The sequence below is a fragment of the Hippopotamus amphibius genome, chromosome 4 (genome assembly GCF_030028045.1).
Source record: "Hippopotamus amphibius kiboko isolate mHipAmp2 chromosome 4, mHipAmp2.hap2, whole genome shotgun sequence".
Lineage (NCBI taxonomy): Eukaryota > Metazoa > Chordata > Mammalia > Artiodactyla > Hippopotamidae > Hippopotamus > Hippopotamus amphibius.
Window position 1 is genome coordinate 78435241 of NC_080189.1, and position 25900 is coordinate 78461140.

The 25900-nt window shown below is 40.6% G+C and overlaps 1 protein-coding gene across 1 annotated transcript in view; it reads right to left on the reverse strand.

Annotated features, from left to right (window-relative positions):
* Positions 1–13416, reverse strand: part of BLVRA (biliverdin reductase A) — a 61405-nt gene extending 47989 nt beyond the window's left edge. The window contains exon 1 of the mRNA XM_057731091.1: positions 13288–13416. The gene's annotated coding sequence lies outside the window, so the exon portion shown is untranslated. The remainder of the gene's footprint in view (positions 1–13287) is intronic.
* Positions 13417–25900: the final 12484 nt, after the last annotated feature.

A 25900-nucleotide genomic window follows, 5' to 3' on the forward strand; every position in this document is an offset into this window, starting at 1 on the left:
TCTCGGAGAATCACTAGAATTGAGAGTAGAACAGATGGGCCCCAAAGAATGAACTTTCTCACTCATTTTCAGAGCTGTTAGAATTGCCTCTTCCTTTTAACTAGGATGGTGACTGGGTGGCCAAGGGTGAGGGAGAAAGGACTAAGGAAGCCTCTCTGGACTTCCACCTGGGGGGCTGTCCAGGAAGCCAACATAAAGGATGCTCCCGAGGAGCTGAGGAGAGGAAGGAGAGCCCTCCAGGGCCTCCAGGAAGGGGGTGCTGAGGCAGTCCCTGTCCTTGAACCCAGCCCTGCATTTCATCTTATTCTCTTTCAAAGTACGGGAAGGGTTAGGTGTAGTGGAGCTAACCATGACTAGCAACAGTGAAAATAACACCCATTTTAAAAACCTTGACTCTTGGCAATCCTAAGATCACCTGGGCTGTGCACTGAAAATAATTCATTTTTAGTAATTCTCCCTCCTCCCCTCCTGTTCCTCCTTCCTGCTTTGACAGTGGGTCTCATGATCCAAACTGGCCAGCACACATGCTGTCTTTCCTTTGGCCATCTGAAGCCTTTTCAAGTTTCCTGGAAAAATCTGAAAAAAGGGACTTGCTAGAAGGCAAACCCTAAAAAGCAGAGAGTGGGTGCTAAAGAAGGTGAGCTTTCTTCTCAGATCCTGGGGAGTCAGTATGGGTGTGATGTCTCCTAGTGAAGAAAATACCTCCGAAGGATAACCAAGACATTGCCAACAAAGCCAGAAAAAGCCAGAACTAAGTCAAGGATGCGTCTTGGGCAACAATCTGGACTGCAGGGGCTCCCCGGAGGGGCTGGCCAGGCTGCCCACCCTGCACAGATGCCTGCCCCGTCACTACCACGCTTTACTCACAGTTAAGAATGTGAGTGTAAGTGTCCTTTATACGTGGGTAGGGAAGTCGGATAACAAAATACGAGGAGGATAACAGTTGTGAGACAGCTGAATCAGCTGCGTTATCTACATGAACCCTAATCTTTGAAACCTCGGCAAAAGAGGCTAATTTAACTCCATTTTACAGATGAGGGACCTCAAGTGCAGGGTAGGTTAAAGCACTTGGCCTTGCAGTCATGGTGTTGCAGTCCTGTGCTGTAACTTCCAGCTTCCTGGCTCTGAAGCCAAACCCAGACTGCCCCAGAGACCTTTCCAGGGCTGTCTTACAGTTGCCCAGAGAGCTTTTATGATAAATAAAAACATGATAAATAAAAGACCTGAGGTTTGGTCTGGCTTCAGTCATGGACCAGCCAGGTGACCACAGCCAAACAGGTTCCCCAAGTGTAGGCTGAATGGCCGGACTTCATCTCTAAAGTTTGTTCCAGCTCTAAAATGATCTCTGATTCCCAGAAAAGAAAAATCTGGTGACCCTCAAAACAGTGCTAAACCTCAGTTGTGAAATGACTATACCCAGATGCTCTATCAGACTGACAGAGATCAAAACCTTTGCCACAACATGTTGGTCAAATATCTCTGATTTGGTTTTTTTTCTGGCCGCGCTGCATAGCTTGTGGAATCTTGAGTCCCTCAACCAGGGATTGAACTCAGGCCCTGGCAGTGAAAGTGCAGAGTCCTAACCACTGGACCACCAGGGAACTCCTACCTATCACTGGTGAACTATAGGTAGGTATCATCTCTACAGATGGCAGTGTAGCAACATCTATTAAAATTCCGAATGTGAGCAAGCGAACGCTGATCTAGCAATTCCACTGCTTCCCATTTCTTATTTTTTTTAGTTAAAAAAAATTGTTTTCAAGATTTAACCTTTTTATTGAAGTACAGTTAATTTACAATGTTGTGTTAGTTTCAGGTGTGAAGCAAAGTGATTCAATTATATATATACATATACATACATACTATATATATATATTTTATATATATAATAAATAATACCCAGGACACGGAAGCAATCTAAACACTCATCAACAGATGAACGGATAAATAAGTGGTACATATATGCACAGTGGAATATTAGCCATAAAAAAGAATGAAATAATGCCATCTGCAGCAACATCGGTGGACCTAGAGATTATCATACTAAGTGAAGTAAGTCAGACAGAGAAAGACAAGTATCATAAGATATCACTTATATGTGGAACCTAAAATATGATATAAACAAACTTATTTACAAAACGGAAATAGACTCACAGACATAGAAAACAAACTTATGGTTACCAAAGGGGAACTGGGTCGGGAGGGATACATTAGGAATTTGGGATTAACATATACACACTACTATACGTGACATAAATAAACAAGTTCCCCTACTGTATAGCACAGGGAACCACTGATATATTCAGTATCTTGTAATAACCACTGACTCCTGTTTCCATCTTCAGCCCCCAGACCACATTCAGGAGAAATCACTAAACTCCCCTGAGTCCTTTGTTCTTGTAGAAACATCACTGCTGCTTGTCTTCCCTTTCTAGCAAGAACGTCCAGAAAAGATTTCCTCTAAAAAGTCAATAAAACATTACTTATGAACTTTACTACCTTTCCCACAGAATCTGGGAAAAGCAAAACAAAACAAAAACAATTTGCAGAGATGCACATGGATGAGAAAGAACCCCACCTATAAATCCTACCACCTTAGGTACCAGTGGTCAACTACCAAGGAAGAATTGCATGATTACTTATAAAGTACCTTCAACAGGGATATCCTGGCCAGATTCTTTCCATATGCCTTATTCTCCAGCTTTCAACTTCCCTTGTCATAAGATGGCACTGTTGGGGGAGGCAGCAACCCCAGGCCACCTTTCAGCACCCTCCCTGCCCATCACACATCTCTGCCTTCCTCCTCACTGTCCTGCCAAGACCAGTGAAAGTTTCAACAGAACCCTTTATTCTGTATTTTAATATATTCTAAAAGATCTAAGACCTAACCCTATAATAAGAAGATTTACTCTTTCCCCCATACTCTAGTGTATATTATTTTTATTTATTTATTTTTATTGGCATACAGTTGATTAACAATGTTGTGTTAGTTTCAGGTGTAAAGCAAAGTGATTCAGTTATACACATACAAATATTCATTCTTTTTCAGATTCTTTACCCATATAGGTTATTACAGAATACTGAGTGGAGTTCTCTGTGCTATACAGTAGGTCCTTGTTGGTTATCTATTTTCTATATCGTAGTGTGTGCATGTTAATCCCAAACTCCTAATTTATTCCTCTCTGCCACGTTCCCCTTTGGTAACCCTAAATTTGTTTTCAAAATTTATGAGTCTGTTTCTGTTTTACAAATAAGTTCATTTGTATCATTTTTAAATTCATTAGCTTATTTATTTATTGGCTGTGTTGGGTCTTCATTGCTGCAAACAGGCTTTCTCTAGTTGCAGTGAGTGGGGGCTACTCTTCATTGTGGTGCATGGGCTCCTCATTGTGGTGGCTTCTTTTCTCGTGGGGCACAGGCTTTAGGTGTGCGGACTTCAGTAGTTGCAGCACACAGGCTCAACAGCTGTGGCACACGGGCTTAGCTGCTCTGCGGCAGGTGGGATCTTCCTGGAGCAGGGATTGAACCCGTGTCCCCTGCGTTGGCAGGTGGATTCTTAACCACTGCGCCACCTAGGAAGTCCCCATTTGTATCATTTTTAAAATTAGATTCCACATAAAATTGATACCATATAATATTTGTCTTTCTCTGTCTGACTTACTTCACTTTAGTATGATAATCTCTAGGTTCATCCATGTTGCTGTGAATGCCATTATTTTGTTATTTATAATGGCTGAGTAATAGTCCATCGTATATATGTACCACATCTTCTTTATCCATTCCTCTGTTGATGGACATTTAAGTTGCTTCTATGTCTTGGCTATTGTAAATAGTGCTGCTATGAACACAGGGGTACAAGAAGATTTACTTTTGTTTGTTTTTTATCTCAAGGGTTTAATGTTTTTAAAAACATTTTTGATATTTATTTTTTTAAACTAATTTATTTATTGGCTGTGTGGGGTTGTTGTTGTTGAGCAGGTTTTCTCTAGTTGCAGAGAGTGGGGGCTACTCTTCGTTGCAGTGCACAGGCTTCTTGTTGCAGTGGCTTCTGTTGTTGTGGAGCATGGGCTTCTACGCATGTGGGCTTCAGTAGCTGTGGCACATGGACTCAGTAGTCGTGGCTCTCGGGCTTAGCTGCTCTGGGGCATGTGGGATCATCCTGGACCAGGGCTCGAACCCTTGTCCTCCTGCACTGGCAGGCGGATTCTTAACCACTGCACCACCAGGGACGTCCCTTTGATAATACTTAAAAGCCTAAAAGGCTTTAAGTTTCTGACTTTTACTATTATGTTTAAAAAGACTTGAAGATATATTTTAATTTTCTTTTAGATTTTTAACCTTTTTCCCTTTGTTTATATGTTTAGTTCTAATCAATCTAAATTGTATTTTGGTATATGGCAGGAGACAAGACTCTACTGTAATCTTCAAAAATAGTTGAGTTCTCACATCATTTATTGACCCTTTCATTCTTTCCCCCAATGGCTCATACTTACATTCTTATGAATGTGGTCATTCTCTCACCTTCTGGGCTGTGCCCTCAACCCTAATTCCCATGCCTGTAATATATTGTTTGCATGACTGTGGCTTTATAATTTGTTTTGCCATTTGGTAGTTCAAGTTCTCTCATTAACTTGTTCAGTATTCTTATCTAATCTTGCTCGCTCAGACTTCTAGATTAAGTTTAGAACAGCTCTGTCAAGTTTAAAAAAAAAAATTCCACAGGAACTATGCCTGCCATTACATCAAATTTGCAAATTAAATTAGGGTTGATCACTCAGCCTTCCCCCCCAGAAATATATGGTATGTCTCTCTAGGGGAAGTCACTTAAAACAGAAGAAGAATCTGCAGTTAGTTCCTGAATTACTGCATAAGTACTCGTACAAACCACAGCTCAGGCTGCAGGGGTTCACTAGAAAATTAGAAGAAAAAAAAAATCAACGTTTTTGCATACATAACCTGCTTAAAGCATTTTCAAGTAGGTTTCTCCTGCAGCAGACAAGCTATCATACTAAGTGAAGTCAGAAAGATACCATATGATATCACTTATATGTGGAATCTAAAATATGACACAAATGAACTTATCTATGAAACAGAAACAGACTCACTGACATAAAAGAAGACTTGTGGTTGCCAAGGGGTCAGGAGGGTGTGGGGGAGGGATGGATTGGGAGTTTGGAACTAGCAGATGCAAACTATTATATATGGTCCTACTGAATAGCACAGGAAACTATATTCAATATCCTCTCATAAACCATAATGGAAAAGAATATGAAACAGAATGTGGATATATGTATAACTAAATCACTTTGCCGTACAGTAGAAATTCCCACAACATTGTAAATCAAATATATTTCAACAAAATGAACTTTTTTAAAAAAAGAGACCATTCTAGACCTGGCCTGGGTATCCACTAGCTGTGTGACCGAGGCCGGGGCATATGGTCTCTGAGCGCCTTGGTTCCTGAACCTTGAAAAAGCAGGGGGTGATGGGCTCAGATAAACTTAAATGACCCCCACACACTCTTTCAGGGCTGACATGTCATAATTTGTAACTCACTTCTATTTTTTTTGTTCTCCTTTGGTTTAGCTTTCTTCAATGTTTGGCTTGGTTAACTGGAGGTTATCAGCGTATCTTCTGGTTCTCTCAGGGGCAGACAGATACACATGAACTAGGGCAAAGCTCAGCTTATCAGCACTAGTAAAACTGCTGCCCCGAGGCCCCAGGCACTACAGCGCTGGAGAGGTAAAGCTTTCCGTGGCCCTCTCCCCGAGCAGAGGTCTCTGTCCTCCCCACCCCAACTTTCAAGCGCCTCCCACCGGCTCCATGTCCCTCCTGTTCCTCCCCGTGGCCATTTCAAAACCTTCTGCCTTTTCCTGAGAGTGATCTTGATACAAATAGGAAAGAATTGTTACATCAGGAGTCAAAGCACTCTTACTAAGGAATGAACACCTGCTATCCTGTTTTTAAATTTACAAGGGTGTGTCCATTTCTTTAAAAGAGCAGCTTACTAACTCAAATAATTGCAAACAAGGCAATGTGAGTGCAACTCAATTTTATTTTTTTGTTTTTTAACTTTTTATTTTATATTGGAGTCTAGCCAATTAACAATGTTGTGATAGTTTCAGGTCCACAGCAAAGCAACTGTACATATACATGTATCCATTCGCCCCCAGACTCCCCTCCCATTCTGGCTGCCATATAACACTGAGCAGAGTTCAAATGCAACTCAATTTTAAATTGAGATGTAAATTTAAATTGTCCTGGGTTGAGATCAGGACATTCTGGGGCCCATACATGTCATTAGGCACTGATCCTCCAGAAAGTCCAGGTCAAAACCTTGGTCCCCTATTGCTGAAAGACTAGTTCTTTCTGGCCAAGTGCTTTTGGAAACCATAAACTGCTGGAACATCCAAGTACAGCACAAATAAGTGTGCTGGGAGGTGGGGGTGGGGGTGGAGGCGAAGAGGGAGGTACAAAGGAATATAAATCTTCCATCCAGGAAGAATCTGTGTTAAGTGTAACTTTTCTTTTTAACACTTTAAAAGCTCAAGTTTTACAAGCAAGATTTCACAATGTGTTATGTGTGACCTTGATGTTAATTGCATAAATCATGTTATGCTCTACACTGAGCATATGAGGCTTTTCCACTGTTTTGTGTCTGTTTTGTTTTCCTATGCAGCTTTTTTTCAAGCTTTATAGTGATGTAATTGACAGGGAACATCCTGTAAATTTAAGGTGTACCCATGATAATTTGATACATGTATATATTTCTCATGCAGTTTTTAAGAGGCTGCAAATTCTCAGCTTTCAGGTGAGAAACTTTAAGGCCCTTTCCAACCCTGAGGTATTATGATGTGGTTTCTGTGATGACAAAAAAAAAAAGTAAACAGTTAAGCTACAAGAAAAATCATTCTGTACAAGATATATAGAAAATATCCAACAGCAAACATATGTTTTATAACAGCACACCAAACAGCACAAGTGAGTTGGAATATGCAGGATTAAAAAAGTTTAAAGAAATCCTGCAGTAAAGCTGACTAAGATGGCAACAGAGAAGGCTCCTGAGCTCCCCTTCTGCTGAGGACACACTGAATGTACAGCTACACTGGGAGCAGTCCCTTCTGAAAGAGATCCAGAAACTAGCTTAGTGACTCCTACACATCTGGTGAATGAAAAAATATCCACATCGAAACAGGTAAGAAAAGGCTGAGCCAAACAGCAGGGTCCTACTGCATAGCACAGGGAACTACAGTCAATATCCTGTGATAAACCATAATGGAAAAGAACATATAAAAAAAGAATGTATATGTATGTATAACTGAATCACATACATTGCTGTATAGCAGAAATTAACACATTGTAAATCAACTGTAATTCGATTAAAAAAGATCTTTACAATGAAAACTGTAAGACATTAATGAAATTGAAAAAGACACAAATAAATGAAAAGATATTCTGTGCTCATGGATTGGAAGAATTAATGTTATTAAAATGTACATACTACCCAAAGTGATCTACAGATTCAAGGCAATCCTTATCAAAATTCCAATGTTATTCTTCACAGAAATAACAAAAGCAACCATAAAATTTGTATGGAGTTACCTAAGATCTGAAACTGTAAATCTAGAAGAATACATAAGGGGTAAGCTCCTTGACATTGGTCTTGGCAATGATTTTTTGGATCTGACACCAAAAGTAAAGACAACAAAAGTAAAAATAAAGTGGACTACATGAAAGTAAAAAGCTTCTGCACAGCAAAGGAAGCCATGGAATGGGAGAAAGCATTTGCAAATCACACATCTGATAAAGGGTTAATATCCAAAATACACAAGGAACTCATACAACTCAAAGGCAAAAACCACAGATGGTCCAATTTTAAAATGCACAGAGGGATGTCCCTGGCTGTCCAGTGGTTAAGACTGCACTTCCACTGCAGGGGGCACGGGTTCGATCTCTGGTCAGGGAACTAAGATCCTGCATGCTGCGCAGTGCAGCCCAGACTTAAAAAAAAAAAAAAAAAAAAAAAAAAAACAGAGAAACTTAATAAGCATTCTCCCAAAGAAGACATATAAATGGTCAACAGATACATGGAAAGGTTTTCAGCATTCAACATCATTAATCATCAGGGAAATTGAAATCAAAACCATAAAGAGAAATCATCTCGCATCTTAGGATGGCTATTATCAAAAAGAAAAGAGATAAGTGCTGGTGAGGGTGTAGAAAAAGTGAACCCTTGTGCACTGTTGATGGGAATGTAAACTGGTGCAGCCACTATGGAGAACAGTATGGAGGTTCCTCAAGAAATTAAAAATAGAACTGCTGTATGATCCAGCAACCCCATTTCCGGGTATACATCCAAAGGAAACAAGATAATTATCTCGAAGAGAGATATATGTACTCCCACGTTCACTGCAGCATTATTGACAATAGCCAAGACCCAAAAACAACCTAAGTGTGGACCTACAAAAGGATAAAGAAAATGTGGCCCATGTAGAGTCTACCCTCCATATCTGAGGATGTATAACCCACAGATAGGGAGAACCGACTATATTCACCGTACTACGCCATTTTACATAAGGGACTTGAGTCTCCAAGAATTTTGGTATCCACAGGGGCTCCTGGAACCAATCCCCTACAGATACCAAAGGATGACAATATATGGAATATTATTTAGCCTTAAAAAAGAAGAAAATCTTGTCATTTGTGACAACACAGGTGAACCCGAATGGCATTATGTTAAGTGAAATAAGCCAGGCAGAGAAAGACAAATACTGCATAGTATCACACATGTGGAATCTAAAAGAAAGAAAAAACTCACAGAAACAGAGATTAGACAAGTGGTTCCCAGGAACTGGGTTATAGGGGAAATAGGAAGAGGTTGATAAAAGGGCACACACTTTTAATTACAAAATGAGTAAGTCTAAGGATCTAATGGAAACTATAGTTGAGAACACTGTCTTGAATACCTGAAATTTCCTGAGAGTAGAACCTAAATGTTCTCACCAAAACCAGTAAATATGTATGTTAATTTACTCAGTGGAGACAATACTTTCATAATGTATCTGTATATCAAATCATCAAACTGTATACTTTAAGTATCTTAGAATTTTTTTGTCAATTATACCTCAATAAAGCTAAAAAAAAAAAGTCTTGCAGTAGCTAAAACAGCATGACTTGTCATTACTGCTTGAAACAGAGCCAGAGGTCAAAAGCAGCAGTGGCCTATGTGTGTTTTATTTTTGTGTGTATGCATTTTATTTTTCAAAAACATTTTTTGCCTATGTCCTTTTACTCCATGGTAACTCTTAAGAGTTAGAGCCCTCAGGGACTTTCCTGGTGGTGCAGTGGTTAAGACTCCACGCTCCCAATGCAGGGGGCCTGGGTTCCATCCCTGGTCAGGGAACTAGATCCTACATGCATGCCACAACTAAGAGTTCCCATGCCACAACTAAGGAGCCAGCAAGCTGCAACTAAGGAACCCACCTTCTGCAACTAAGGAGCCTGCTGGCCACAGCTAAGAAGCACACATGCCACAGCTAAGAAGACTGCCTGCCGCAACTAAGACCCAACACAACCAAATAAATAAAAATGTAACAACAAAAGAGAGCCAGTAAAAACTTTCAACAGAGGCAGAAGGACTTCAGGTCACTTGCTGCTGGTGGTTCTCCATCTGCTCTGCTCCCAACCGCCTCAGGAGTTAGCTGACCTCCCCAGGCTGCATCACCTTCCAGCTTGCACTTGGGATTGGCCAGAGGAGGAGATCAGTGGGCAGAGGAGCAGAAAGATGTAACAGAGAAGAACAAACCGGACTCCATACTGGATCTATTCCTTTAGCTCTAACCTTTGTGCTCTGTTGCCTGTGTTTAGTCATGCTGGCTTTACTTCTTTGTAAAAGAATGCTGCCTATAGCCTGAAATATACATGACAGCACATTCTCAAGGCTCTACATGACAGCACATTCTCAAGGCTCTGCCTCCAGGCTTGATCTTTAAAGGCATAAAAATTTTCATTCATATAGAGATAAGTTGTACAGCAGAGAATCACATTTGTCTTGTTGGAGGTTTACAGCAGACCTACCAGCACAGCTGCAAGAACAAAGGATCATCACATCCCTTTCCTGATCTGGCCCACACCAATAAGTCTGCAACAACCAGCCATACCCCCCTCCTTTCTGAAGCCTAAATTCTAACTCAGGGGTAAGATGCTTCTCTGGGACACAAGTTCACCACTTTCTCTGCTGGCTTTCCAAAAAATGTCATTATTCCTTGCCCCAAAACCTTGTCTCTCAATTTAGAGGCCTGTCGTCTGGCTGAGCAGTATGACCTTGGACTCATAACAAAGGGAGAGGCTGGTGAACTTATCCCCCACCTGCCCTGTCCCGCTGGGCTGTTGCTCTGGCAGTGTCTGCATTCTGCCAAGGCCACAGCAGCCCTGAGGGCAGCTCCTCCTCCTCCCGAGCTCCAACCCCCGCTACGCCCACTTCCAAGCTCTGGTACCACAGTCCCTTCCCTGCTGCTCCAGAGCAGGGTGGGGATGGCACCCCACCAACCCTCTTCCCCGGGTGCCGCACTGTCATTTGTTGGTTCCTCAAATCCTACCCCTTCTTCTATGGAGTCCCCTCAAAAATGTCTTGCATTTTTGTGGTTTTTTCCTGTTTCCATGCTAACTGATAAACTTGCCCACTAAAATCTCACTGTAAATGAATGGTACAGCCAGGACTAAACAGCTTCCTTAGCTTAAGCTATGCCTCGCTTTCGATTCAGTCTTTCTCTTACGTGCAAACTGGAAAATGAACCTCTTTAAAGCATGTCGTGAATAATTTAGCAATTTCTGTTAACCCAAGTGGTCTCAACCAACATTTCTGATTGTTATGATGAGAAAGGCAAGTGAGCCAGCATGCTGCTAAACATCTTCTAATGCACAGGACAGCCTCCCACAACAAAGAGTTATCCAGCCCCAAATATCAATAGTGCCAAGGATGAGAAACTCTGTAGAGTTTCTCATGCAGAATGAACCACAGTTGTGATTTCCTTCTCTTCGAAATGCTCTCAGATGCCTATAACCACTGGCCCAAAGCCAGGCCACTGGCAGAAGTACAGGAGAAGCATTAGAGAGAGAGTGACCTTCTCAGATGGAGCCAGGTGCTGGCCGGAGAGGTCCAGTGGTTAAGGTAAAAGTGACCCTCGCCCCCAGACTGGATTTTCCCTTCTTGGAAGGAGCTGATACCTTGGGGCCTACATAGGAAAATAAAATGGCTACAGGAGGCAAAGGTCTGGAAATACACACGACAAAATATTAACTGTAATTATGTCCCTGGTGGACTTTTTAGTGATTTAATTTCTTTTTGCTTTTCTATATATTTTAAGTTTTGCTATAATGGTTAGTTAACATTTATATTTTTATTCAAAACTCTTTAAAAAGTTGTAAATTATGCCATATTCACTGACTCCATCCCTCCCAGCTCCAGTTCCTCAACCAAATAGACTTTCACATGGCAATATATCAGGGTGCTCTAATACTGAAATACAGAAAATTGTCTTTATAGCTAATTATTAGGAATGGCTCTACTTCCTCCAAGGCCATTCATATTTGAGGAATGAATGAATGAACGATGAAGTATGCTTTACTTTCAAAGGACAGGAACTAGGCAACTGACCACGTTTACTTTCCTAGAGACAAATTTGAGACAACTACAAAAACAGTATAGACCTGCATTGTCCTATAAGGTAGCCACTAGGCACACACTATTTTTTTTTTCAACTTAAGTAGTACAGTGGACTTACAATGTTGGGCCAATCTCAGCTATACAGCAAAGTAACTCAGTGAATACACATATATACATTTTTAAAAAATATTCTTTTCCATTATGGTTTATGCCAGGAGATTGGATATAGTTCCCCGTGTTATATAGTAGGACCTTGTTGTTTATCCATTCTAAATGTAATAGTTTGCATCTACCAACCCCAAACTCCCAGTCCATCCTTCTCCCCCTCGGCAACCACAAGTCTGATCTCTATGTCTGTGAGTCTATTTCTGTTTTCTAGATAGGTTCATTTGTGTCGTATTTTAGATTCCACATATAATATGATATTATATGGTATTTGTCTCTCTCTTTCTTACTTTGTATAATCGTCTCTAGTTGCATCCATGTTGCTGCAAATGGCATTATTTCATTATTTTTTATGGCTGAGTAGTATTCTATTGTATACATGTATCACATCTTCTTTACCCATTCTTCTGTCAATGGACATCTAGGTTGTTTCTGTGGTGTGGCTATTCTAAATAGTGCTGCTATGAACACAGGCATGCATGTATCTCTTTGTATTGTAGTTTTGTCCCAGTATATGCCCAGGAGTGGGATTCCTGGATCATATGGTAATTCTATTTTTAGTTTTCTGAGGAACCTCCATACTGTTTTCCATATAGACACACCATTTAAATGTAAAATAATTAAGTACAGAACATTTCCATTTTCACAGCAAGTTCACACTTTATTTTTTCCCCTGGACTTATTTTCTGTCTTACATCATCTCTGCTCCCAATATCTGTTTATATTTATTTTATATTGGCTTGTTACTATTCTACCTGATTTTGTTGCAAACTTAGTTCCTTTGTGGAACAATTCAGGGTTTTCAGTACTTTGAAATATCTATGTCTAGATAACCCTGTTATTGCTGGGAGCTCAGCCTTAGTTTTTTGGGGGTTTTTTTAGAGTGCACTTAATTCATGTAACCCTCAGAACAACGTTTGAAATACTAAGATGTTCCAGTTTCCAAAGAGGAGAGCGCGACCAAGAGAGGTTTAAGTGACCCGCGCAGGGTTTGTAAGGAGGAACAGAACCCTAGCGTGGCCTGTCCCCAGATTCCCCGCCAAGCCCTCATACCCACCTCCCCATCCTTCCCCCCCCAACCCCCGCCGGAGATGCCAGGGCAGAGCCACACCGCCCGCAGCACGAGTCGCCTACCTCTGCATAAAAACCGAAACCGTCACCATTTTACAAACGAAATATAGTTGCAACGTTTTTCATAGTTGCTCTTTGTGTACTTGATACAGGCCCTCCCCGGGGAGCAAGTCGTGATCCCGGGCCAGCGCAGTCTCCGGATCGCCCGCTCCGCGCCGGGCCCGGGAGGGGCGAGGTAGGCGGCGCCGAGGGCTCAGGGCCGGGCCGCGGGCGGGCGCCGGGTCTCCCGCTGGCATTAGTTTTCAAGCTCTAGTTTGAAGGTTTTAGAAAAGCCCGACGCGACCTCGATCCACACCTCCCCCCCCCCCCGCCCGCCAGCACCTTACCCGCCGCTGGACACAACGCTCGAGCTCTCCGCGCCGTCTCCAGGCTCGGCACTACAGCCGGGCCTGCGAACCCCGGGTAAGAGCGCGGCTGGGATTGGCTGCCCGGCCGGAGGACTCGGGGGTGCGGGGGAAGGAGGGCGGGGGAAGGAGGAGGAGCAGAAACAGGGGGGCGGGGGGGGGCGGAGTATGGGGGTGTCCCGAGTTACGCCTCCTCCTGGGTGGGCGCGGCCCCAGCACTCTGCTGGGTTACGGAACCCGTAGGACTGGCCGTGAACTTGTCCCGGCGGTGTCTGCAGGCCGGCTCCTGCCCTGTCCCTGCGCCCTGCTCTCGCACCGCCCACCGTGGTCCTGGGCCTGCCGAGGCGTCTGGGGCTGTGCACGGCGTGCCCTGTCCGCTAGTGGCGGGCATCGCAGCCCCCTGCTTCACCCGACTCCCGCCAGGTGGAACCCGCTAGATCCTTTTTGGGTTAGTAGCCCCGGCCCCGGTAGAGCAGACAGGGAAGCTTCTCTCCTTGTCTTTCTCTGTGTCTGTCTGTCTGTCTGTCTGTCTGTCTCTCTAGTAAAATACACATAACATAAAATTTCCCTCAACTATTTTTTAAGTGTACAGTTCAGTGGTATCAAATACATTCACATCGTTGTGCAAAAATCACCACTATCCATCCCTATAAATGTTTTCATCTTGTGAAACTGAAGCTCTATACCCATTAAACAATAACTCCCCATTATTCCTTGCCGCCAGTCCCTGGTAACCAGCAGTCTACTTTCTGTCTTCATGATTCTAACTACTCTAAGTACCTCATATAAGCAGGATTATACAGTATGTGTCTTTTCCTGACTGGCTAATTTCATTTAACATAATGTCCCCAAGGTTCATCCATGTTGTAACATACTGCAGAATGTCCTTCCTTTTTAAGACTGAACAATATTCCATGGTATGTATATCCACATTTTGCTTATCTGTTCATCCACTGATGGACCCTTGAGTTACTCCCACTGTTTAGTTATTACGGATAATGCTGCTATGAACATGGGTATAGAAATATCTCTTTGAGACCCTACTTTCAATCTTTGGGGTACATGCGCAGAAGTGGAACTGCTGGATCATGCAGTAATCCTATCTTTAAGTATTTTAGGAAACACCGTACTGTTTTCCATCGTGACTGTACCATTTTACATTTCCACCAGTAGTGTACCAGGTCCCAATTTCGCCATGTCCTTGCAAACACTCATATTCTGTTTTTTGATAGCAGCAATCCTAATGGGTGTGAGGTGGTATCTTGTCAGTTTTGATTTGCATTTCCCTGATGATTGGTGATGTTGAGCAACTTTTCATGGGCTTATTGGCCATTTGTATCTCTTCTTTGGAGAAATATCTATTCAAATGTTTTGCTAATTTTGAATCAGGTTGTTTGGTTTTTTTGTTGTTAGGTTTTAGGAGTTCTCTACACATTCTGGATATTAATCTTTTGTCAGATATATGATTTGCAAATATTTTTTCCCATTGTGTGGGTTGCCTTTTTACTCTGTTGATGCACAAAATTTTAAAATTTTCATGAAATCCAATTTGTCTATTTTTCCTTTTGTTACCTGTGCCTTTGGTGTCATATCCAAGAAATCATTGCTAATTCCAATGTCATGAAGTGTTTTCTTCTAGGAGTTTTATTGCTTTAGGTCTTATCGTTAGGTCCTTGATCTGTTTTTAGTTAATTTTTATATATGATTCTTTTTTGGTTTTTTTTCTGGCTATACCACACAGCATGCAGGACTAGTTCCCAAACCAGGGATTGAATCCGTGCCCCCTGCAGTGGAAGTACAGAGTCCTAACCACTGGACCACCAGGGAATTCCCTATGTTCTTTTTCATTGTGGATATCCAGTTTCTCCAGTAACATTTGCTGAACAGACTTTCCTTCTCCCATTGAATGGTCTTGGTTCCCTCCCCCAAATCATTTGACCACATTCAGGGGTTTATTTTGGGTTCCCTATTCTATTCCATTGGTCAATATCTCTATCTTTATGCCAGTACCGCATTGTTTTGATTACTGTAGCTTTGTAATAAGTTTGGAAATCAGGAAATCAGGGTTAATGTCCTCTACTTTAGCTCCTTTTCAAGATTGTTTTGACAATTTGGGGTCCCTTGAAATTGCATATGAATTTTAGGGTGGGTTTTCTATTTCTGCAAAAAACGTTGAAAATTTCACATGGGTTGCTTTGAATCTGTAGATTACTTTGGGTATTACTGACATTTTAACAATACTAAGTCTTTCACTCCATGAACATGGGATGTGTTTCCATTTAATTTCTTTAATTTGTCTTTAATTTCTTTCAGTCTTCAGCCATACCTCCCTAAATATACCTGATCTCATCTAATTTCTTTCAGCAGTGTTTTGTAGTTTTCATTGTACAAGTCTTTCACCTCGTTGGTTAATTCCTAAGTATTTTATTCTGTTTGGTGGTGTTATATATAGAATTGTTTTTGTAAATTCTTTTCAGATAGTTCGTTGTCAGTGTAAAAAAATGCAACTGATTTTTGTGTGATGGCTTTATAACTTGCTACCTTGCTGAAAATTTATTACTTTTAACAGTATTGTGTGTGTGTGTGTGTGTGTGTGTGTGTGTGTGTGTGTATTTGGGCTTTCTATATATTAGATCATATCATCTGTGAACAGAAATAATTTTACTTCTTCCTTTCCAATGTCTTCCAATTTCTTCCTTTCGTATTTCTTTTTCTTGCTTAATTGCACCAGCTAGAATTCCAGTATTGTGTTGAATTGAAGTGGTGAAAGTGGGCATTCTTGCCTTGTCCCTGGTCTTTGATGAAAAGCTTTCAATTTTCACCATTGAGTCTGATGTTCACAGTGAGTTTTTCATAAATGGCTTTTACTATGATGAGGTAGTTTCCTTTTATTCTAGTTTGTTGAGTATTTTTATCATGAAAGGACGTTGAATTTTTTCAAATGCTTTTCCTGCATCAGTTGGAGTGATCATGTGGTTTTTTCCCCTTCATTGCATTGATTGATTTTCATATGTTGAACCATCCCATCTGGTTATGGTGTATAATCTTTTCAATATGCTGTTGAATTCTGTTCTCCTAGTATTTTGGTGAGCATTTCTGCATCAATGCTTATAAGGGATATTGGTCTGTGGTTTTCTTTTTTTAGGGTGCCTTTGTCTATCTTTATTATCAGGGTAATAGTGGCCTCATAGAATGAGTTAGGGAGTATTCCCTCCTTTTCTTCCTTCCTTCCTTCCTTCCTTCCTTCCTTCCTTCCTTCCTTTCTTTCTTTCTTTTTTTCTTTCTTTCTCTTTTTTATAAATTTGAGAAGAATTAGTATTCTTTAAATGTTGGTAGGATTCACCAGTGAAGCCATCAGGTCCAGGACATTTCTTTGTGGGGAGAGTTTTTATTACTGATTCAATCTACTTACTAGTTATAGGTCTCTTCAGACTTTCTATTTCTTCATGTTTAGTCTTGGCAGGTTTTTTGTTTCTAGGAATTTGTCCATTTCACTTAGGTTCCCCAATTTGTTGTTGTACAAGTGTTCATAGTATTCTTACAATCCTTTTTATTTCTGTAGAATCAATAGTAATGTCACTACTTTCATTTCTGATTTTAGTAGTTTGAGTCTTTTCTCTCTTTTTCTTAGCCCTTATAGCTAAAGTCCTTTCTTAGTCCTTGTAGTCCTTAGCTAAAGATCAACTTTGCTGATCTTTTCAAATAAGTAAGTTTTGGTGTCATTGATTTTCTCTAATGTTTTTATATTTTCTATTTCATTTATCTCTGTTCTAATCTTTATTGTTTCCTCTCTTCTTCTAGCTTTGAGTTTGTTCTTCTTTTTCCAGTTCCTTAGGTTGTAAAGTTAGGTTGTTGATTTGAAATCTTTCTTATTTTTTAAAGTAAGCATTTATAGCTCTAATTTTCCCCTTAGCACTGCTCTTGCTGAGTCCCATAAGTTATAGTATGTTATGTTTTCATTTTTAGTCATCTCTAAGTATTTGCTAATTGCCCTTGTATTTTATTCTTTGTTCCATGGGGTGTTTAAATGTATATTTAATTTCCACAATTTTGTGAAATTTGCAGTTTTCTTTTTTTATTGATTTTTAACTATGTCCATTGTGGTCAGAGAAGATACTTTGTATATCTCTCTTTTCAAACCTATTGAAACTTAATTTGCAGCCTAACATATAGTCTACCCTGAAAAATGTCCAGTGTGCACTTGAGAAGGTGTAGTCTGTTTTTGAGTAGAATGTTCTGTGTATATCTATTAGATCAGTTGGTTTATTGTGTTAAATCCTCTATTTCCTTAGTTATATTCTGCCTTTTTTTTTTTTTTAGCCATTATTGTGAGTGGGATGTTGAAGTCTTCACTATTGTTATTATTGTAGAATTGTCTAGTTCTCCCTTCAATTTTGTCAGTTTTTGCTTCATATATTTTGATGTTCTGTAACAAGGTGTATATATGTTTATAATTGTTAAATCTTCTTGCTTTATTGAATCTTTTATTAATATATAATGTCCTTCTTTGTCACATAATCTTTTTTGATTTAAAGTCTGTTTTGTCTGATATTATTACAGTCATATCTCCTCTCTTTTGGTTACTATTTTCATGGACTGTCTTTTCCCATTCTTTCACTTTAAACGTGTTTGTGTTTTTGGATCTCAAGTGCATCTCCTGTAAAAGGCATATAGTTGCATCATGTGTTTTTAATCCGTTCTGCCAACCTGGGTCTTTTAATTGGAGACTTTAATCTATTTACATTTAAAGTAATTACTGATAATGAGGCTCTTTTGTTATTGTGCTAGTTGTTTTCTATATGTCTTATAGCTTTTCTTGTCTCTCATTTCCTGCATTACTATCTTCTTTTGTGTTTGACAGTGAAATTTTTAAAGTCCTTTATCATTTCCTTTAATGTATACTCTATAGCTATTTTTTTGTGGCTACCATGGGGTATACATTTAACATCCTAAAGTTATAACATTCTAATGTATACCAGCTTACCTTCAATAACATAAACACTCTGCTCCTTTACAGCTCTATCTCCACCTCTTTCAGTTGTTGATGTCACAAAATTATATCTTTATACATTATGTGCCCCAAAACATAAACTAATAATTATTTTAAATCATGTAGAAAACAAAAAGTGCAGTTACAAACCACTGTTACAATGATATAGCTTTTGTGACTGCCCTTGTATTTATCTTTACTGAGACCTTTATTTCTCCATACAGCTTTCAGTTACTGTCTAGTGTCCTCATTTCACCTTATAGGACTCTCTTGAGCATTTCTTGCAGGGCAGATCTAATGGTTACAAACTCCCTCAGTTTTTGTTTATCTGAGATTGTTTTAATTTCTCGCTCAATTTGAAGGACAGTTTTTGGCAGATTTAGGATTCTTATTGATATCTTTTTTTTTCCTTTTAGCACTCTGAACATACTTTTCAGCCCACTCCTGGCTTCCAAGGTTTCTGATAAAAAATTTGCTGTTAATCTTTTTGACAGTCCTTTGTATGTGATGATCTTCTTCTCTCTTGGCTGCTTTCAAAATTATCTCATTGGCTTTTGTAAGTTTGATTGTGTTTATCAAGTTTGTGAAGTTTTCAGCCATTATTCCTTCAAATAGTCTCTCTACCCCTTTCCCTCTTGGACTCCCACATACATATATTCTTCTGCTTGATGTTATCCTGTATGTCCCTTAGGCTATGTTCGCTTTTCTATTTTTTCTTTCTGTTCCTCATACTTGATAATTTTAATTGTTCTGTCAAGTTCACTGATTCTTTCTTCTGACTGTTAAAACCTGCCTTTGAATCCCTTTCATGAATTTTTCATTTCAGTCATTGTATTTTTAAGCTCCTGAATTTGTCTTATTTCATTTAGGCTTTCTATGAATTGGTATTTCCATTTTGCTCACACATTGTTTTCTTGACTTTTTCCACATCTTCCTTTAGTTCTTTGAACATCATTAAGACAGCTGTTTTAAATATGTGTCTATATCTACCATAAGGTCTTTCTCAGGGACAATTTCTGTTGATTTCTTTCCTTTGAATGGGCTATACTCTTCTGTTTCTCTGTGTGCCTTGTGACTTTTTTGTGGAGCTCTGATCATTTGAATCTAATAGTGTAGTAATGCTGGAAATCAGATCTTCCCCCTTCCCCATGGTTTCCTGATTTCTGTTATTGTTATTGTTTTTGTTTATTTTTTTATTTGCTGTATGTGGTCTGTGTGGTGAGGATCAGCCTAAGGTATAAATTTAAGGTCTTCTCAGGTCTTTTGTGAGCCTTTCCCTGGGCATGTGTGGTCGCTTTCAAAATTTTCCCCTTATATACAATTGTTTTTTTATGTCCTAGTCTTTAATGTCTGGTTCCCAAAGGGGGAAAAAGCAAAAAAGGAAGGAGGAGAAGGGCATTGGCCCTTTTAATCCCCTGGATGTCACTTCAGTTGGGGAGGAGGGGCTTGCCACAATGAAGGGAGGTGAAATGACAATGGCTGCCCACCTCTTTGTATGTCTCTATGATCATAAGCAGCAGTGATCAGAGCACAGATATTTGGAGGACAGGCTCCTGACTCCTGCAAACTGTGTGTAAGCTGCTCTAGGAACATGTGCACAGCTGTCTGCCATGCAGCTGGGGATGGGCGATGGGTAGATGCTACTGTGCTAAGAGCTGAAATTGACTGAAATTAACCACTCTTTACTGTCCGAAATCTTCTGCTGGAAGTTGAAAGCCTTCAGCAGACCTCAGAGTTCCAAAATAGTTATTTTGGAACTTTGGCTTTAAATTTTTATCCTCAGCCCATACCTGTCTCCTGAACTTCATATTCCTCTATTCAGCAGTCTACTTAATATTTCCTCTTGGATATCTGAGATACATCTCAATCTTAACATGTCAAAATCTGTGACCCTGATCTTTTTCCTAATTACTCTTTCCCATATTATTATCAACTCCATCCTTCCAGTTGTTCAGCTCCAAAACTTGGTGTTATCCTTGACTCATCTTTCTCTCACATCCCACATCCACGGGCCAAGAAATTCTGTTGGATGGGCCCTCCTAGCATATGCAGTCTGACTACTTCCTTTTTTTAAAATTAATTAATTAATTTATTTATTTATTGACTATGTTGGGTCTTCGTTGCTGCACACGGGCTTTCTCTAGTTGTGGTAAGTGGGGACTACTCTTCATTGTGGTGCGCCGGCTCCTCATTGCCGTGGCTTCTCTTGTTGCGGAGCGTGGGCTCTAGGTGCGTGGGCTTCAGTAGTTGTGGCGCACAGGCTTAGTTGCTCCACAGCATGTGGGATCTTCCTGGAGCAGGGATCGAGCCCATGTCCCCTGCATTGGCAGGCAGATTCCTAACCACTTGCACCACCTAGGAAGCCCCAGTCTGACTACTTCTTACCATATCTCCTTCGCCTCACACCTGAGTCACTGAAATCTTCTCCTTACTGCCCTTCTTCCAATTTATCCCACACAGTAGCCAGAATGACCTTGAAAAAAATGAAAGATCATGTCCCTCCTCTGCGCAAACCTTCCAGTGGTTTCCTGTTTAATTCAGAGTGAAAGCCAAAACCCTCACAAAGCCCCTCAAGGCCCTAGATGATCTGCTCCTCCATTAATCCTGCAAACTCAAATACTAACTACTCTCCTCTCCTTGGTTGACCCAGTTCCTCTGGCCTTCTTGCCATTCCTTGAACAGGCAGGCAGGCTTCTGCTGTAGGACCTTTGGACTGGCTTGTCCCTCTCTGGAATGCATGGCTAATTCCCACTTGCTGAACTTTGCTCAAATTCCATCTCAGTGGGAACTATCCGTACCATCTTACTCAAAGTTATCGCCTGTCCTATTCCCGACTTCCTTAATTTGCTTATTTCTTCTCACAGTGTTTGTCATCTTCTAATACACTCTATTATTTATTTACTATGCTTATTGTTTATTATCTGTCTCTTTCATCCACCAACCCCCTACCCCTGCCTTTTGGGCCATGATATGCCCTTTCTTGAAGAAAATAGCTGCCATAAGAGTGATGCTGTATTTTCACTGCCTAGATCACAAGCCAAACTCTGGAGTCCGAACATGAGATCATTTTAAGTAAACCACATGGAGAAGAGTGGGTTCTCCACAAGGAAATGCTGGGTTCTGTTACTAAGAGAAGAGATGCTGGCTAGGCAAACTCACAGATGTTCACTTGCTGAGTCAGACTAGCACACTCAGAGGAACTTTGGGAAAGTCTGTGAGAGAGGCCACACGTGTCCTCAAGTGTAGTGTGTGAGGATGAGACCACCAACACCCTAACTTTCTTGCAATGATGTGTCATGAATGAGGAAGGAGTCACAGTACATCTGCCCAGAGCAGGAGAATTTCTGGAGAGAGGTCTTCAGTGAAGGTCACCTCCAAAGAGTTTGTAAAAATCCCAGTCCAAAATTAAGATAATGTGGTGTAACATCTCAAAATCTTATAATAAGAACTGTTCAATTAGGTTCCATTTTTTTTTTTTATTCCTTGCCAGTCAGAACCCTTTCAGGATCTGTCTCGTTCATGGAATCAGCAAGTTGCTTTTAAATTCGTTTCACTCTATTGCAGAAAGTTTGCAAGTGAGAGCTATCTACCCCCCTGCATTTTGTTCCACCCAAATGTCAGGACGTATTTGATTTTAAGACTCAAGAGATAATGACTTCTACTTCTGGTCCCTTAGCAGAAGTGCAGAATCACTGGGATTACTGAGGTAAAGTTTTGGGAAGAAACCTCTATTTGAACTACTCAGTTTTATGTTTTTCTATGCCTCTCCCAATACAAAGGTCCCTGTAGCCTTAGGCCAACCTATGATAACTTCATTTTAGAGCAGATCAAAACACATTGGCTCCAAGCTCCATATCCCCCTCCCCAAGGACGTCTGAGTGCAATTTTAAAGCTTTATTTAACCCATTGGTTAGAATTAGTCTCATGGCTCCACCTAACTCCATGACTGGCTAGGAAACACGGGGGACCAAATGAGATGTTGGGTGGGTCTTACTCTTTCTGCCGCCCAAGGGCATAATGCAGCCCATCATTCTAAGCTTTATTTATTGAGCACATGCTATATGAGCACTGGAACAAGGTACTGGGAAAACATGTTAAAGAAACAATTGTAGATGGCATTGCTTTGAGGATGTTGTAGTTTTGGAATAATCTCAGACAGAGGCAGGAGAGTGCAGTGTCCTGCATGCCTTGGCATTTTTATGAATCCCTCTGAGATACAACCTGAAGAGGGGGGCCCTGCGTCGTGTCCTGCATGTGTAGGTAGGAGTGGTCAGCTAGAAAAAAATGGAGAGTAAATGCAAATGTGACCTTATTTATACACAGGCAGAAGAAGTTTGAGGACATCAGAAATATATCTACATACTCTAAAATTTTGCATATGCGGAAAACACAGTTGGGAAGGGATTACCATATTTTCCATTATATCAGAAAAAAATCCTTGTGTCCATCTGGATCTCCTTTAAGATTTGGAGGGACTCCTCCCTTCCCAGGGCATACATACTATTTAAGAAAACCTACTTCCTTTCTCTAAAAGGAAGCAGTGGTCTAAAGTGCTGTTTAAATTGCCTACCCAGAAAAGTGGTTCAACTACTGCCCCCATCAATTTACCTCTCCACCCACGTCATCTTCCTCTGCAACCTACATTGGGATTTCTTTATTGCCTCCTTCTACTGACCCATATTTTCTTTTCTCCCTGCAAAATGTATGTACCAATGCTAAATACTCACAGCTCTGGTATGGTACACCCACTTTTGTTCCCGCCAGTTGGGCAATAGACTTACCAAGCATCAGCATAGTGGGTGGACTGTTACGGGCTGAATTGTGTCCCTTAAAAAACAATTGTGTTGATGTCCTAACTCCCAGTGCCTCAGGACGTGACCTTATCTGGAGATAGAATCTCAACCACAGAGGTATTTAAGTGAAAATAAGGTCCTCAGAGTAGACTCTAATCCAATATCCCCGGTGCTTTTATGAAAAGGGGAGAGTTGTATAGACATACACAGAAAGAAGGTGGCCGTGTAAAGACAGAGAATTGGACCATTATGTCTACAAGCCAAGAACACCAACGATTTCCAGCAAACTATGGGAAGCTAGGAATAAGCAAGGAAAAAGACCTCCTCTCAAGTTTCACAGGAAACATGGCCCTCCTGCTACCTTGGTTTCAGACTTCTAGCTTCCAGGGCTGTGAGATATTAAATCTGTATTGTTCTCAACCACTCAGTTTGTGGTACTTAATTATGGCAGCCATACAAAATTACTAAATCCGTGTATACCAATGCCAGGTGTATTAGTTATTGAAATTATGTAATTTAATTAAATATGTCAACCAAAGAATTAATGCAAAAAGAAGCTGTTGTTTCTGAGATTTAAGTTGAATGCTTTAAAAGACTTGATAGAAGTGAATCTTTGAAAAACCTGCTGTTGAATTAGATTTGGGCAAGCAATTGTAATCTATTGGAAGAAAAAAAATGTAGGGTTCTGCCCTCAAATTGCTAAAAACAAATCTTTCATGATGCCTGGTGTAGATCACTCAAGAATGATAACATAAAACTCTAGTCATCAGTCCTATACTCAAATGAATGCCTTGAAGCTACAGAAAAGACTGGCAACAAATGTACACTTATGTGTTTTAAGTTAAAATATGTGAGATATGTGCATATCACTTAAAAGTAATTCTCTGCCTTGATTCTTTTGGTTAATTGCTCATTTACACGCAGACTACATGAGTAAGAGGGCCTCTATTGTATTGTTGTGGAGGGTTTGGAACTAGGATATGTGTTTGAAACTTGGTTAGGTGAGCTGTGCATCTTGTGTAAGTTTCCAAATTTTTCTGTTTTGGTTACCTCATTTGTATAAAATGGGAATGGTAATGCCTATGAACCACGTTGTGAAATTAAACGATACAATGTATTTAAATTGTCTAGTAGTATTAGATGTTTTCCTGTTGAAAGTGGGAAAAAACTCAATCTACCATGGCTTAAACAAAAAGCATGTATTGGCTTGTGACAATAACAAAGTTCTGAGCGTAGCACTGGCTCCAGGCACAGCTGGGCTCAATTCTGTGAGTAAGGTTCCAGAACCTGGTTTCTCTGTCTACAACAATCAACTACTCCTTGTTGGCTCAATCTTTAGACAGAATCTCCCTGATGGCCACAGAAAGCATTTTTTTTCATATCCTCCCAAGGTCAAGAACAATGGCTCTTACTTTCAGAACCTCATAAAGTCCTTGCTTCTGAGTAGATTACATACCTACCTCTGCATCAGTCACTATCCCAGAGGAAACAGTGATTTGACTTGGGAGGATGAGGTCCTATGCTCCACACAAAGAATGTGGACTGAGTAGGGGGAGGGGGCTCTCTCAAGAACCAGGAACAGTATCAAAAGAAGGGGAATGAGTTTGAGGCAGGTAGAAACGCTAAATGTTCATACACGAGCTTTGAGGATGATGCCTCCTATACAGTCAGCATTAGCTACCTCCATTCAGGGTCTTGCACCTCTAACCCATAACTCAGATTTCCCCTTTGGCTCTAGTGAGAGTGCTGACTTCATTACGGCTGATGCTCTGTTCTTCCCTCTGCTTCCAAATCCTTGGCTGTGTACCCAACCAATCTGCTAGATCAGATTGTGGCACATCTCCTCTGGCCCTGTTCTTCTAACTACCTTACCCATCACCCCCACCCACCACCCCAGTTCAGACCTCCTTTAAGGTTCAACGTTGCCCCTCAATTCTAGGATATCAGGATGCGGTAAAGTATTAACTTCTTCATGATTTTCATGGCTTTGTACATTTAACTCTTAGCTTTACTCTTTGTCTTTCCAAACTCAAATCTTAATTTTGATTTAAGCCACATTTGGAAACACACCTATCTCCTATCACTTGCATTGGGAAATTGGACTTGTCTACCACAATTTCTTTCATTGTTTGAAGTAGATAGCCACCCAGTAATCATGATTGACTATGAATTGAATACTGTGGTAGAAACTACCAATCAACCCAAATATCCATTCTCCTGCTTTTTGGTGCCCCCAAATTTAGCTGGGCACACGCTGCCCAGAACAGACTATGTTACCTTGTCTCCTTTGCAGCAAGATGTGGTCATGAGATTAGTTCTAGTTGGAAGTATGTGATTCATACAATTTCCAAATCATTTCCTTAAAGGACAAGGGTGTTCCCTCAACTTCTCATTTTCCCTTCCCCCTTGGCATTTGTGCCACTCATCTATTCTTGCATGTTTCTCCTCATACACCCCTGACCAATTCAGCTCAGTTATCCTCACTAGTTATCCTTCCTCCACTCATTCCTTCATATAGATAATACCACCAGTTACACTCTTTGTTCTCTTTCAGTCCATCCTGGAGTCCCGCAGATTCCCAAGGCTTTTGTGATACACCATATCCTAATGACTTCCAAATGTGAACCTCCAGGGTTCATTGCTCTCTTGAGCTCCAACCCACTATGCTCAACTGCCTATCTTGTTGCAGGTGATCTTCAAAACCTATCATTCTCCTTGTGTTCATTAGTTGGAATTCTTCTATTCAGAAGAATTTCCCCCCTTCAGCTGAAATATAATATGTAGAGAAAAGGCAGGTGAATGCTTATTTATT